This window comes from Hyaena hyaena, unplaced genomic scaffold (assembly GCF_003009895.1).
Source record: "Hyaena hyaena isolate Hyena2069 unplaced genomic scaffold, ASM300989v1 scaffold_755, whole genome shotgun sequence".
Taxonomy (NCBI): domain Eukaryota; kingdom Metazoa; phylum Chordata; class Mammalia; order Carnivora; family Hyaenidae; genus Hyaena; species Hyaena hyaena.
Window position 1 is genome coordinate 66192 of NW_024081388.1, and position 15823 is coordinate 82014.

The 15823-nt window shown below is 36.9% G+C and overlaps 1 protein-coding gene across 1 annotated transcript in view; it reads left to right on the plus strand.

Annotated features, from left to right (window-relative positions):
- Positions 1 to 15823, plus strand: part of NLGN1 (neuroligin 1) — a 662036-nt gene that overhangs the window by 19882 nt on the left and 626331 nt on the right. The window lies entirely within an intron of this gene.

Genomic DNA, 15823 nt, shown 5'->3' on the forward strand with positions numbered 1-15823 from the left:
ACATCCAGTAAATCACTCATAAGAGACTATGATTTTTCTATGGCAGTAAATCATCCAAGTGTTATTTTGACCTTATTCATAACTTTGTAGAATTTCCAGTCCTCATCCAGAAGTCATATTAATATTTCAGTGCTATACATTCTATCTCTCTATGTACTTCTAATATGGCTGGGCCAAGTCAGATTTCATTACAACATCCTGGTGGGCAGTGAGTGTCTAAACTGTTCTGTTTTACAATGATTGCATTATTTGGAAGAAGCTTCATATAACAAAATTCTCAACTGCTGATAAGCGTGTTCACATTCAACTGAGTTTTGCTTTAGTTTGGTTTGGTTTTTATTTCTTTGGTCATACTAGCAGAATGAGATATAACCTTTATTTTATTATTGATGTTATGATATGGGTTAAAAGCACAGTATACTTGAGAAAGCGGATATAGACACAACAAAGGTGTTTTAAACAACCAAAACAAAGTCTCTTGTTTTTCCCCAAATGAGAATAACTGCAGTAATTTACATGCCTTTAACTAATGTACAGCACTGCAGTGGTTATTATTATGCAGCTTATCAAGCATGTGTAATTAGCTAAGTGACTTTCACCTCCTATCACAAAGATGTTGATTCACAAAGTCATAAATAAAGATGCTATTAAAGAATGTATAAATAGAGCATAATACATGAAAATATGTACAATTAAGAAAATGATAAGATAACAAAAAGGTAAGCTAGTCAGTAAGAAAGTGACCTTTCCTCTCATACAACTTCAGGGGGACAAGGATTCATTAGAAAATTCTTTTCCATCATTCTTTGGATGTTCAGTTCCATTGGCTATATGAGAGAGTTGGCAAAGAGGTGTGTAAGGCTGTGCTGTTTACTTTGGCAACTTTGAACTCACTTATAATTAGTCTTAGGACAATATCTGTAGATACCTATTTCAATTTGTGTGGTTTATAGTCTAAATCTATTGTGTTTTTTATGTTATACAGTTTAAATAATTATTTTGTTTTGGTATTCAATAATCCTTATTATTACATAACTTTTGTTCATTTATTAGTTGTTTGTATATTATTCCAAAGTCTAAATAACAAGGGTTTTAAATGTAGCTTTCTATCTAGATAAACTTTTTAAAACTAAATAAAATTAAAGTTTAGAGCTTTTAAGCAGAGGAGTAAAATTCTTTTTTCCAGACTTTTAATTTTTTTTTCTCTATCATGGAGGGTCTCTTTTGGTCACTTTGTGAAATCATACTATTCTGGTTTAAGAAAATATTAGTCATTTCATATCTATACATATAACAATATATGTCTCATGTGGACTCTATGTTCTTCAACAGAATTCTAGATGGTGGTTCAGGAAGTATAGGAATAGATGTGCTGCATTTTATAGGTGATAAGATATTTTGGTTTGTTATTATTTACCTTTTTATTTAAATTGTTTGTAGTCACCTTCCAAGGCAGCTGAGCCCCCCACCCCTGTGCCAAGTACAATAAAGCTGTGCATACTATATTCATCCAAAACTATTTCTTAATTGCTTAAACCACGCACTATTCAACGGAGTCAGTAATGAATGAAAGAAACAAAGATCTTTCTTCCCATAGAACTTACTGCATTCAAGTAAATATACAATGAACAAGCATTTTCTCCACATTAGTCTGTATAACAGGAAGAAAATCTTTTACTTCCTGTAAGAGATCCCTTGCTATAGTGTTTAAATAGAGCTTTTGTAATATTATCCTGTACAGTTGAAAGAGGAAAAAACCCCATTTTTGTCAATAGGCTCCCACTCATTTAAAACAGGTCCCAGTTGCACTTTTCAATCTATCTTTTTATATTTCCCATGACAGTTTCAGCCATATGTTAATTACTCTCTAGATATGTCTTTAGGGTATTATCCTTGCAAAATTGAAAGGTAGGGGCTTAAACTGAGATGGCCGTCAGCACTTGGCCAAATGGGCAGATAACGTGTGACAGAAACTGGAATTTGGATGTAGTGGAAAGAGGTAATTTATCACCAACAAATTTATGAGAAAAAATATTACCTTCCTTATTGTATAAATAAGAAAGTAGGTTCTGAGGTTAAGTGTTCTGATCCAATCTCTATTGCTAAACCTAAGTGATAGTTAGATTTGTCTCTAGTTCTTGCTTCTATTAGATACATTTCCATTATTTTAAATTATCTCTTCTAGAGATATATTTTTTAATTTTAATTTTATTTATTTATTTTGAGAGGGAAAGAAAGAGAGCAAGCAGGGAAGGGGCAGAGAGAGAGGGAGAGAGAGAATATCTAGTTGGCTCCATGCTGTCAGTGTAGAGTTAGAAATGGGGCTCAATCTTATGGTTTCTGAGATCAAGACTGGAGCTGAAATCAAGTCAGATGCCTAACCGACTAAGCCACTCAGGGGCCCCTCCTCTAGAGATTTCTATAGCTTTTGTAATATATCATCTCTCTACCTTGATCTCCCTTTCTTTTTTTATTCCTTTAAGACATATCATGAATTCTTGTTTTTCAACCTGTGGACTCTATTTTAGATAAATTTCATGCTCACGTTAACTGAATTGGTTCAAGACAATGATAGCAGCTGATTTTCAGAAAACATGCTAGTAACCATTGTAGTGAATGTACTTCATTCCTACACATAATTTTATTACTGTCTAGGCCAAAATCTCAGCATATTTCTCCTGGCTACTATCAGGAGTAGCTTTAATTTGCTTATGTTTCATTTTGTTTCTTTAGTTTGCTGTCTTGTGAGAGTTGCCAACAAACAGAAGAGTGGTCAAATATTAGGCAGTAAACATGAGAAGGAGGAACAAGGGACCCAGAGAATCCACAAACAAATTGATTGGCTCATGGATACCCTGGAGCTGTGCAGCTTTGCATTTCTCTAGCACTTTGACTGTTGTTTGCATAGCTTTTCTGAGATGAATTCAGAATTGATTTTCCTTTTTGCAGTGGTGAGAAATTGTTAACCTAATTGTCTCATTTACCTCAGTTTTTAATGTATAGAAAATTAGAATCTTAATAGATGACTCTTGCATAATTTTTTACTCTTTGAGACTTTTATTCCTGATTTTCATAAGTATTTTACTTGTACATTCTCCGTTTAGTATTCATTACCTGAGATAACATTGACTTGATTCAAGAGTCTTTTCCACACATTAGAGTCTATCTGGTTCTTTGTTGTACATAGAGACTGATTTTTTCCTAATTAAATATGTATAGCAATACTCCTTTCATTGTTAATGTGTTTAAAAATTATATTCCAGAATGCTCTTCCTTCTTGCTTATATGTTTTTAGCAAATTTAATTATCTAACAAATATTTATTGAGTCCTTACTCTGTGCCAATTAGATTACTGCTCTAATACCCAGAGATACATTACATCAGTGAAAAGTGTAAAAAATAAAAATAAACAAAAAATCCTTGATCTCCTCAAGCTTACATCTAGTGTGTGGAGACAAATTGTAGACAATAAACACAATTAACAAGTAAAGTTAAAAGGTGTAAGACGATGAGAAATCAACAGAATATGGAGGATCAGGGGTGCTGATGTGATGGATCAAGGTAATTTTAAATAAGATATTTAGCATAGTCCTCATTCCAGCAAAGACCTGAAGGAGATGAAGTGGATATCCGGGGAGGTGAAGTGATTATCTGGGGAGAGAGCAGAGTAAAGAGCTAGTACAAAGGCATTAAGGTGAGAGTCTGCGTTGTGTAATTAAGGAATAATTACGGCTATTGTATATCTGAAAGGGGAGAGAGGGGCAATGAAATTCAGAATGATCTGACTTTTTATTAAAGATATAATGCCAACACAGCAAATGAAACTATAAACAAAATGAAAAAGTAAACTACCATGTGGGGAAAAATGTTTGTAAATGATATATCTGATAAAGAGTTAATATTCAAAATATATAAACAACTTATGCAACTTAACACCAAAACAAAAGCCTCACAAATAATACAAATTAAAAGTGGCAGAGGAACTGAACAGACATTTTTCCAAAGAAGAGATGCAGATGGCCAACGGACACATGAAAAAATGCTCAACATCACCAATCATCAGGGAAATGCAAATCAAAACCACAACAAGGTATGATCTTACACCTGTCAGAGTGGTTAATATCAAAAAGACAAGAAGAGATGACTGCTGGCAAGAATGTAGAGAAAAAGGAACCCTTGTGCACTGTTGGTGGGGATGCAAATTGGCATAGCCATTGTGGAGAACATTATGAAGTTTCCTCAAAAAATTTAAAAGAAACTACCATACAGTCCAGTAATTTCACTACTGGATGTTTACCCAAAGGAAACAAAACCACTAATGCAAAAAAAATATATAACCCCTATGTTTATTTTAGCACTATTTATAATAGCTGAGGTATGGAAGCAACCTAAGTGTCCAACTACATGATTTTATTTATGTGTGGAATCTGAATAAGGAAAAAGAAACAAACAAAGCAAAAAACAGACCCATAAATACAGAGAGCAAACTGATGGTTTGCCAGAAGGGAGAAGAGTAAAGATATGGGCAAAAATGAGTGAAGGGGAATGGAGGGTGCAGGCTTCCAGTTATAGAATGAATAAGTCATTGGGATGAAAGATTCAGGAAAAGGGAAGAAGAAGTTATTATGGCTGATGAATTGAGAGTAGATTGTAGAAGAGTATGGGGAGACCACAGAGGAGATAAGAGACTATCAGAGTCCAGACAACATAGGAGCCTGGTCTGGCGTCAGTCCAGAGAATTAACAATGGAAGTGATACAGTCTCGATGTATTTTGAAGGGTCACATTTTCCCCCATTGATTTGCTATGGGCTCTGAAAGAAAATGAGAGAGGATTCCTAGATTTTTGGTCTGAGTCCTTAGAAGAATAAATAAATTTGCCACCAATTATGATGGAAAAAAAGGAATGTTAGAATGGTTTAGGGGGAGGCACAGTGGAAAAATGGTGTATAGTTTTGGACATGTTAAATTTGAGATCACTTATAGACATTCAAGTACAGACATCAAGGAACCAGGCTGAAGTTCAAGAGAAAGGTATAGGAGGAATAAATTTAAGAATCATTGTGGTTTGGAGCTAAAGGCTTAAAGTCATGAGGCTGAGTGAGAATAAACGGAATGGAATGAAAATAGAGAAAAGGAAAAGATTCAAAGACTAATCCGTGAGACATGCCGACATGTCTCTGGGTCTGAGGCACTGGAGTGGGTCTAAGAAAATAATGGGAGATTTGGAGTCTCTGAGCATAAACAAAGTATTTTAAGGAGTCTTACTATAAAAAGGAAAAGAAAAAATGGGAACCAAGGAAAATACAGGTTGATTTTGTTGCTGTATGTTAAGATGAATGAAAGAAATGTTTGTATAGTAGAAAGAGAAAAATTAAAAATATAGAGGATTGTAGACTGCTAAAATAACATTCTTATAGAAAGATGGGATCTAGTATACATTTGGAGGTTTTGGATTAAAAAGAGCATAGACTGGGGTGCCTGGGTGGCTTAGTCGGTTAAGCGTCCGACTTTCACTTAGGTCATGATCTAGCGGTTCGTGGGTTCGAGCCCCGCGTCGGGCTGTGTGCTGACGGTCAGCTCAGAGCCTGGAGCCTATTTCAAAGTCTGTGTCTCCTTCTCTCTCTGACCCTCCCCTGCTCACGCTGTCTCTCTCTCTCTCTCTCTCTGTCTCCTAGGAATAAATAAATAAATAAATAAATAAATAAATATTTTAAAAAAAGAGCATAGACAGATAGTTTAAATTAACATTAATAACTAAGAAGAGTTCATGAGTGGGACTCCATGGGTAGAAATGGAAGTGGCAGTCTATTTTTATCTGATTAGTTTTATTCTGTTTGGGTGTAATATTAAAGGGAATGTAGATAGAATTAACATAGACAAGGGGCGCCTGGGTGGCTTAGTCGGTTAAGCGTCCGACTTTTCGCTTAGGTCATGATCTTGCGGTTCGTGGGTTCGAGCCCCGCGTCGGGCTCTGTGCTGACTGCCAGCTTGGAGCCTGGAGCCTGTTTCAGTCTGTGACTCCCTCTCACTCTGTCTCTCTCTCTCTATCCTAGAAATAAATAAAACATTTTAAAATAAATAAAAAAAAAAAGAATTAACATAGGCAAGCTCTTAATTTGTTGTAGAATTTAGCCTCATTAGTTTAATATCATAACAATCTTATGAGATTCGTATTACCATATTACAAATACATACATGGAGGACCAAAGAGGTTAAATATCTTGTCCAAAGATACATAATTTGTTGGTCACCAATTATATTTTCTTGGAGGAGACAATTTTTGAACAGAATAAAACAAAACAATACAAGAGCAGCAACAGCAATGCTGTTTATGTGAGATCCCATATCAAACAGAAAATGAAATTGGTGGCCAGTAGAAAAAAATCACATATATTGGAGTAATTACAACATCTGGTTCATTTGGGGGTTCAAAGATGAATGGGAAACCAGATTGTACCAGAAAGTTGGCTTCATATTTAAATTAGTAACCTTGGACAGATGTGGTTAAGTCTTCTAAAAGCTAAACAGTTTAAGTTGGAACTCTGAAATGAAGTAGATCTAAAGGGTTGTAAAGTTTTAAAAGAGTAACATCAATTGTCCCATTGTTTACTGACAGCCAGAGAGAGTCTTCTGAAGCAGATGATTAAAAGACCATTATAGTTGTCCAACTCAATTTTTCCAGAGAATAAATACCTTTTTTCTTATAGAAACTGGGGTTGAAGTTGAAAACAGTTAAGACTTATGTTACCAGCAAAAAGTTATTCCACAAAATAAATCCTTTGTAAAAAGTACTTTTCTTTTTCCTATCCAATGTATAATAAATAATATATTGTCTTCACATCCTGTTTTCACATATAAGACATGCTACCAGCTTAATAATTTTGATTTAATTCATTTCTACATTACTTAGCATTACATATTTTGTTGATAATCTTTTGGCTTTTAATATTTCTTCTATGAATGCTCTTCTTTTTCCTCCTGGTCATGGTGGTACATTCTAAAATGGTCTAGGAAATGACCAATTTTAAAAATCACACCAGTATATAAATTTGCTAGAAGCAATCATATGAACTCCTTCTAGATTTGATCATCTTCAATTCTGGACTAGAATTGAAACATAATTCCTAATCATCAATTTTCTCATAGCCATTTCTAAGAGGACAAAGTACTTTATGTAACACTTCCTATATTAGTTTCCTGAGACTGCTGTAACAAATTGCACAAATTGTGGGGCTTAAAATAGCAGAGATTTATTTTCTCACAGTTCTGGATTTGAAAAGTCCAAAATCAAGGAGTTGACAGAGTGGTGATTTCTGGAACTTTTGAAGGAGAATCTTCCTTCCTCTTTCATAGCTTCTGGTAGTTGACAAACCTCCCGGGCATTCCTTGGCTTGTAGATGCATCTCTCTGATTCTGCCTCTGTTGTCACATGGCATTCTTTCCTGTGTGTCTCCCTTTTGTCTCTGAGTCTTCACATGGCCTTCTCATAAGATGCTACTGACAGGATTTATGGCCCACCCTAAATCCTGTGGGTGTGCATCAGATTTTCTTTTTCCATTTATCCATCGATGGATGCTTGAGTTGTTTCCATATCTTGACTATTGTAAATAATACTGCAGTGAACATAAGGGTACATAAACCTTTCGAATTAGTGTTTTCATTTTCTTAAGATAAATACTCAGAAGCAGGAATTATTGGATTGTGTGGTAGTTCTATTTTTAATTTTTTAAGGAACCCTCTTGCTGCTTTCCATAGTAGCTGTGCCATTTACATTCCCACCAGCAGTGCGTGATGGTTTCTCTACCTCCTCAATAGTACTTGTGATTTATTGTCTTTTTATACGAGCCTTTCTGACAGCTGTGAGGTGATATCTCATTGTGGTTTTGATTTGCATTTCCCTGATGATAAGTGATGTTGAACATCTTTCCTTGTGCTTGTTGGCCATCTTGTATGTCTTCTTTGGAAAAATACCTATTCAGATCCCCTGCCTATTTTTAAGCTGGATTGTTTACTTGTTTGCTACTGAGTTGTCAAATTACTATTTTTTATAAGGATACCAATCATATTGGATAGGGTCCACCCTAATGATCTCATCTTAACTAATTATATGTATAAAGATCTTTTTTTTCAAATAAGGTAACATTCTGAGGTACTCAGGGTTAGAACTTCAGCATATCAGGGGGGCACATTTCAACCTATAAAGTCACATTCTGAAGTTCTAGTTAGACATGAATTCTTGATGGGCACTAAGCACCCATCCACTTTTCTTTAAACTGAATCCTCAGAAAGATTTGGAAATGGTGTCGTCATTATATCTGTTTTATAGGTTTCTTATTTAAGTTAGATAATTTACCCAAGGTCACATGCTGCTAGTTAGGAGCTGGGGCTCCTTTTCAAATCAGAACTCAAATGTAATATTCAGGCCCTCTAAGTCCTGTAGATTCTTTTTGCTCTCCTGAGAAGTTTCCTTAATTTGTTTTTTCAGTATTTTTCTATCAAGATAGGGTGCTATGCATTAGTGTAGGTACTTTTAAATATGCAAGCATTTGATCTGTGATAAAATGATTGTGATTTTTTTTTTAACTTTCCCTGAATTTTAAACATTTTATCCAGATGGTTGCTTACATGCAAATGTGGTTTCAGTTAAAATTAAGATCCTATCAATTTAACATTGTAGTAGCATTGATTTTCAATACTATCTCATTTTTCATATTTAGGCACTTGAACAAAGTTCTTTTTAAAATGATTTTTTTAAATTTAAGACCTAATTCTTTGTTTGCTGTAATTTTGTTCATCTGGTATCTATGTAATGATAGCATTAGAGCAATTTAATTACAGTCCTTAATTTTCATTAAAGCATGTAAAATGTGGCAAGAATCAGTTTTAAACAATTACAAAAAGAAATCTTAATAAAAGGAGTTGGGGTCATTGCAGCCATAATTTGAAAAATTATAAAATCTGATTAATCAACAGTCCTAATTTTCTGCTTCTCATTTGAGGACTGAAAAGAAAAGTGTTCATCCTCCCTTTTATCTCTTCTCTTTGAGGCAAAGACTTTTGGATCAGTTAGGCCAAAAAGGAATTACATGTTGGCTCTTAGTCTTAGGAGAATAATACAAAAGCACTTTCCCTCTCTTCTCTTTCTCTCACAAAAGAGCTCCTCTTCTGTTTCCCCAAAAGACTTAAGGGTTCCTCTTCTAGAATCTCCTTTCAATTTCCTCGAAGTGGAAGTAGGAGGAGGAAGAGAGGGAATAGAGAGACAAATGAGTACAACACAGGTGTGACGAGAGGACAAACGTAACCCTGAAAGGTAGGTAAGAAGCCTGAATATACATTGTAAATATAACCATTCCTGGGAAAGGAAGAGGGAAGCCTGGGTAGGATTATTAAGAACGCATATCTCCTTCTGATTTGGATCCCTGGGCCTTTCAGGAATAGATATGCCCCTGTGAAGGGGATCTTTGGAAAGAGGAATGCCTGTAGCAAGTGCTAACTTTGCATTCCTGCAAAGTTCCCACTCACCCTCTTCCTCAGTTTATCATCCTCCCAGACACTGAGCAGTTCAGGCCTCAGTTTGTAGTTCTAAACTGTCATCAGAAATATTGATTTTGTCCCTTTGGCACAATAATTTACAGGCCAGGCAGAGCCTGAGTTTTCTGACCTGTCTTTAAGCTAGGTAACCAAGGAACCCGCTAGTGCCTCTGTTGGCCTGTGCCCAGGTCCCCACCATCACACACCCCCATACCCCCACACATGCTACCACCACCAGGACAGCTTGGCTTTCATTCTTTACATATGAGGGGAAAGTCCACCTCTAACGCCAAGATTTCTTTCTTTTTTTTTTTTTTAAGATAAAAGGAGGGGGCGCCTGGGTGGCTCAGTCGGTTGAGCATCCGACTTCGCCTCAGGTCATGATCTCATGGTTGGTGGGTTCAAGCTCCGCGTCGGGCTCTGTGCTGACAGCCAGCTCAGAGCCTGGAGCCTGTTTCAGATTCTGTGTCTCCCTCTCTCTCTGCCCCTCCCCCACTCGTGTTCTGTCTCTCTCTGTCTCTCAAAAATAAATAAATGTTAAAAAAAAATTTTTTAAAAGAAAAAATAAAAAAGTGGGGGGAAGTGAGATTTTATTTTTGTTCATTAAAAAAAAGGTCGGCAGTCATTTATTTAAGGAATTAACTTTGTTTCCATTAAAACTAAAATATGTGTAAGTTTGGATTCTGAAGAGAAAAAAAAATTCTATAATGACCGTTTAAAATATTTTGTATTTCAATTCACTCTGAAAGGCCAAGGATGAGATTTGAGATTTTTCTGTTGCTATAGTGTAAAGATTCTGGGCCACCTGTGCAGCTCAGCAAAGGTGTTTTGAGGGGAAAACAAACAAACAAACAAAACCCTGTAAAATGTTTATGGGTCCTCAGATTGTTATTAATTAGAATCTTTGACTATCAGAATGATGCTTTTCTCTCTTTCTCTCTTCTTCTTTTTGCTGTCTGTCTCTTCCTCAACCTCTCCCTCTCTCCCTACCTCTATCCCCCTCTCTATTAACTGATGTTGGTTTACTCTAGTTTGTGTTCTGTGTCCAGAAGACAATGCCTTAAATTTCCTACATGGCCATTCCCCGTCTCTTTCCTGAGTCTACATAGGCAAAACATCTATGTCCAGAACTACTGAAGGCTTAGTTGGGCGGGACAGATTTATTCTTTGCCCTCAGGGAGCTTCCTTTGTAATGAGATCCCACCAGTAACAAGAAATCTGATATTTTTGTTGGTGGCCTTGTCAGTATTATCAAGTAAATGTAAGCCTCATTTGTATTAAAATCTCAAAACCAAACTCGAAAATGGCTCTTTCTGTTTGGGGGGGGGGAGGGAGGTAATGATGCTGATATTTGGCACTGTGTTCCCTATAATAAAACATTTAATTAAATCTTCAAATGTGTACGGCGCACAAAATATGCACATCAGAATAAAACACATCAGGCATAACCAAAACTATAATTATATCAGTCCTGTGCCTGAGCCCACCTCCATTGCTCTGCCAAGAAGCAATGCTTTAAAACTTTCTATCCGTTATTAAAAAAAAACAAAAACAAAAGCAAAAAAACAAAAAAAACCCAACTCCACTGTACCTATACAAGTCTCTGGAAAGCTTGAGAATGCTTTGACTACTGATACAGCAGCTGCTGAGTTACTGGACTACAGGCTGTCTCTGCTGAAGGTAAATTAACAGCCTCTCCACTGTAGCTCTTCCCACACTTCTGTTGAGTATCTTCTCTGTGCAAAGCTCTGTGGTAGGCCCCAGACACACAGGGATAAAAGAAGGGCCTGAAAGGGCTGCCCTCAAAGCACTCGCTAACTCTTGGGGGTAGCGGATTCATAAACAGAGAATAGCAAGGTAGTAAGTGCCCTGAGGAATGGAAGCAGAGGGCATGATGGGGACACATAGGAGAGGTGTCTATGGTTTAGAGATGTTTTGTGGTAGAAAGTTGTCCCTGATGTGACCACTCAGGAATAAATATTGTCATCCTTCAGTGCCTTCAAAGGCTAGTGTGGTGTGTGGGACCATTTTATTGAGTTACTGTAGATTAAAATATTTCTGTGTTTATTTAAAATGTGTGTTTGTTTGTGTGTTGAGAGATATGTGTGTATGTATCTCCATGTGTCTCCTCCTCTTTGCCGGATATCAGTTGCCTTCTGTTACTGCTCTCACTTTGCCAGGCTGTAGAAACACTACCTGCCCACTTCTGAGGTGGTTAAAACTGTCATGGGCTGGAAGACTGAGCAATCAAACTTTTAAAAACACACAAACAAAAAACTTGTTTGTGAAAGAAAAACAAATAGACTTAAAATAAGTGTCTGCACTATGAGTAGTCCATAACAACTTAAATAATTTTTTAATTTTTTAATTTCATTTCTGAATAAATGAAGCTGCTTAAGAGGTAGCTTCCAAGTACATGAGGTAAACACCCCACATATTGATTTTGAAGCTGATTATGCTTTACTAGTAGTGAAGCTATAGGACCCAACCTTTTCTCTTCACAGAGTAACTTCTCGGAGGTCTGTACACACTTTGCTTACCTCTGATACTCAGGACATTACAGACATTGTCTTTTCATCCTGGTGTACCTTTTTCCTTCTTTTCCACTTCCCTCAGCTTCATCTGGAACCTCCATCATTTCTTGTCTGAGCCATTATAGTAGCCTCATACCAAATCTTTTCATTTCCATTCCTGCTCCTGAATTCCATTTCCCATATGATGACCCCATGAGAGCCCTGCCCACTTCTGCAATCTCCTTCCATATATTTCCCCCTTGCTCTCTACAGTCTAGCCTTATTGATCTCCTTCTGTGTACCAATCTCTATCCTACCTCAGGACCTTTGAACTTGCTGTTCCTTCTAACTTGAATATACAGCATCTACCTTTTTTCTTGTCTAGGTCTTACAATTCAAGTCTTGGCAAATTGCTACCTTGTCAACCTTTGCTGAGTACTCTGTTAAGGCAACTTCTTTTCACTTAGGTATTCTTTGATGTACCCAGGATTATTTCCTTATTACATTTTATCTCCATATGAAATTATCTTGTTCATTTAGGTGCTTACATATTTACTCTCTGTCTGCCCCAGAAGAACATTTTTCTTCTTCACTGTTATATCCCCTGTACCCATAAGAGATTCAATAAATATTCACCGAAAACATAAACAGCCTTAAGAAACAATGCACTTTGCTGGAGAAAGCCTTCATCGCGTACCATCTGCATTTATTTGAGTAATACTACACCTGCTATCGTTTCTCACCAGACATAGCAGGTAAAAATATATTCTATTCCTCTCTGCTCTGCAATCACTGTTTGTTTATGGCTCCCAAAATGAAGAAAATTTCAAAGCCAACATCGGAGTCCTTAACTAAGAAATAACAGTGTTCAGTGGCTCAGTGTCTGACAGATATAACCTGGACTCTGTTGCAAGGGCCCTCAGGGCCGAGTGGCTGCCAACAGCCGAGGCTCTTGGCTCTCTGCCTGTGCACGTTACTGCCAGCCTTATTGCCTCTGCACTGAATTTATATTTTAATACGGGACGCCAACAACGCATTTGTGTAATAGAAGCACAGAGAATGATTTCCCTTTTCCAGGCCAGAAGCTTCATTTTCCCTTCCCACCTTCTAATTTAATTTCCTTTTCCTCTTACCTAACCCCGGTTTCCCCCTGCTACAAATATATCTTCCGTTATAATTATTTTACTTTCTTTGTCCTTGTTATACCATCTACCTTTGTGATAGAATTTCTTGCCAGTGTTTCTGCTAAGGCATGTCATTTGGGGTTACTAAACAGGCAGAATCTGAGTACTAAAGGATCCAAGAAAATGTCTAACTGGCTTTGTTTAAAGAATTTTCTATATAGCATGAAATAGTTTATTCAGTGGTCTGTGCTCATGATGTAGCCTTTAGTTGTTTCAGATCACCATTAGCATGTACATGCATCCAGAAGGTTGATTTGTTCTTTTCTTCTTTTATTAGATATTAACAACCACCAGCTTTCCCAAGAAAAGCCAGAAATCACATTAGAAAATGGGGCACATAGGAGAATGAGACCTTATTGTATGTATAACACTAGAGGCAGAGCTTATGAAACATGGTTGGTGCCCAATAATTGATTGGTAAATGAAGGAATATTTTGAGCATGACAGATAATGGGCAGCTTAGATTTCTATGCTACATGAAAAGGCCACTGGCATTTGTAGTAGACAGTGGAAGCTAGGTCCTGAGCAGTTCAGAGTGGAGAGGTATAGTAAGAGCATTGCAGACCTATAATCCCTTAATTTAGTTGTAAGAGACAAATCCAGCATAACAGAGACTAGATCTATGTCTCCAGACATATTGCGTAGCTGATGGAGAAGAGAAGGTTCGATTCCTGGCATGGTTGGCTTCATGGGAGTGTAATGTGGACAGTCATACTGACCCCTGTGCTGAGAATGGCTTCATACTTAGCTAAATGTTCCACTGTCACCATCTTGAAATTCATATTTATTTTTGAACAAGGGATCTTACATTTTCCTTTGGCTCTGGGCCCCACAAATTACACAGCCAGTTCTGCTTCCTCTTTCACTGGCATTTCCCCCATGCTGCATACCGACTGATGTTCATACAATTCTGAAAGACAATAAAACAGAAACCCTCTGTGCATGTTGGAAAGTTCGGTTAAAACTCTCAACTAAACACCAAGAACATTTGTGTTTGTACCCTTGCAGTCCCCTTCACATTTAAGGGGAACAAAAGAGACCATGTAGTAACTGGGGGAAACAAAAGGTCTGTTTTTCTATTATTTCTAATTTTATGCATTTGTTCATTGTCTCACAAAATGGTTATTGAGTGTCTGGTATGTCCAACAGACTATGCTAGACACTAGCAAAAAACAACAACTAAACATGGTGTTTACCCACAAGGGGCATGCAAGGGATAATAAAAATAATAATAACTATTCTTATAGCTACCTACCTTACAATACCTACCGTACAATATTTACCAAGGACCAGCCCATTATTTTAAGGGTTTTATATAGTAGTTTACTTAATTCCCACAAATGTCCTGTGAAATTATTACTATTAATATCCTTACTTTACTGATGAGAATTGTGATTCTTAGATAGGTTACATAAACCGTACAGATTCCATAGCTAGAAAGTGGCAAAGCCAGGATTTAAAACCAAGTAGCTTAACTTTGTTGACAGTGCTATTAGCCACGAAGTGCAACAAATGTTAGAGGTGCTATGAGGTAAGGAGGCAAAGATTATGCATTGTAGGAGGCTGCCCAAAAGAGGGAATTACAGTTCTATCTTGGAGGGAGCTGGTGAGGAAGGTTTTGTCAAACTCATCTTGCTTGAAATGGACTGTGCAGCATGAGGAAGTGGCCCATCCACTGAAGAAGAGAATGTATTGGGATGAAGTGGGAGGAGCTGGCCTAGGAAGATAGCAGAGAAGTAAGCCTGGAGCTCTAGGCAGCTCCCAAATCTTGTGTCTGAGAAGCTTGAATGTTTTATATAGGGAAGTCATTAAAATTTTTAAACAAAGACTTGACATGATCAGATAATCACTATAGAATATTTCTCCAACAACATTATAAATTATAGAATCCAAGGATAAAAAGTCACAGTAGAGACCAGTAGAAGATTACTGCAGTGGTGTGTGAGTGAACCTGAGGGACTTCCCAAGGACAATGGCTGAGGACTAGAAAGGAGAAAATGGAAGATAAGAGATGTGTTTTCGGCAGCTCAACAGGATTGAGGAGTGGCAGAGGAGAGAGAGAGAAATGGGGAGAAAAGCTTCAGAAAACAAATCAAAGGACTGGACGGAATACTAAACAAATTTTTAATCTTTCCTGTGACAGATTAAGGTAAACTCTGGAAGATAATGCCACATATATGCATTTATGTTACTGAGTCATCTTTTAAAAATAGACCTTGAGGAAAAGGTAAGTATGTCAGAACAAGACAGTGACAGGTGACAAGAATGTGTGGCTATAAGATAGAGGAAAGAGTCATAACTCTGTAACCTACCTTTGATTGGGGCAGGCTTGAAAATGAGAAGGGAGACATACATAGACAGCAACTCACAAAGTGTCACCTGGGGAGAAAGCAAAATCATCTAGCAAAATGTAAATTGCTAAAAAGAACAGACAAGTGCCTAATTTATGTAGATTTGTATTAATGACTAGACAAATGAACATAATTTTTCAGAATAGTAGTAACTCAGAAAATACATGTTGATTGAATTCAACATGTATTTTTGGTCTTTACTATGTGGCATGCTTCATGCTAGGTATTGGAATACAAATCCAG